Raw genomic sequence first — 455 nt, 5'->3', positions numbered from 1 at the left:
AAAAAAAAACCAAAGACAAAGACAAAGACACAATGGCAGATTTCTTTAGCGGCCTTGTGGGGGGTGTTGTCGGCGCTGTTGCTGCTGTCGATGTACCCGCAGAGGGGGAGAGGGCCCCCCGGCCCGCGCCAGGTACAGACTGGGCCCCCTGCCGCAGCAAGCTAGGAGAGACAGCGCGTGAGTTGGAGGGTTTTGTTCAGCAGCTTACGTTTGTGGTGGGTAAAGTAGCTAGCTGCATGCGTGTGGGGTTAGAGCATATAAGCCGTTGTGTTGCTGAGGGTAGATCCCCTGCTGCTGCTTCTTCTTCTTGTCCTTGTTTATTAAATAAAGGAGATATAGATGAAAGTATAGATGCAGGCAAACAAGGAGCTCAGTATTTAATTAAGGGGGGGAGACTAGCTATTGAGGCCCTGCTAGAAGCAGCAAAAGTAGCAGCAACACGGGGACTCATACTT

The sequence above is a fragment of the Eimeria mitis genome, genomic scaffold (assembly GCF_000499745.2).
Source record: "Eimeria mitis Houghton genomic scaffold, Emh_scaff2930, whole genome shotgun sequence".
NCBI classification, from domain to species: Eukaryota; Apicomplexa; class Conoidasida; order Eucoccidiorida; family Eimeriidae; genus Eimeria; species Eimeria mitis.
The sequence above is the reverse complement of the archived record's forward strand: the minus strand, read 5'-3'. Positions refer to the sequence as shown.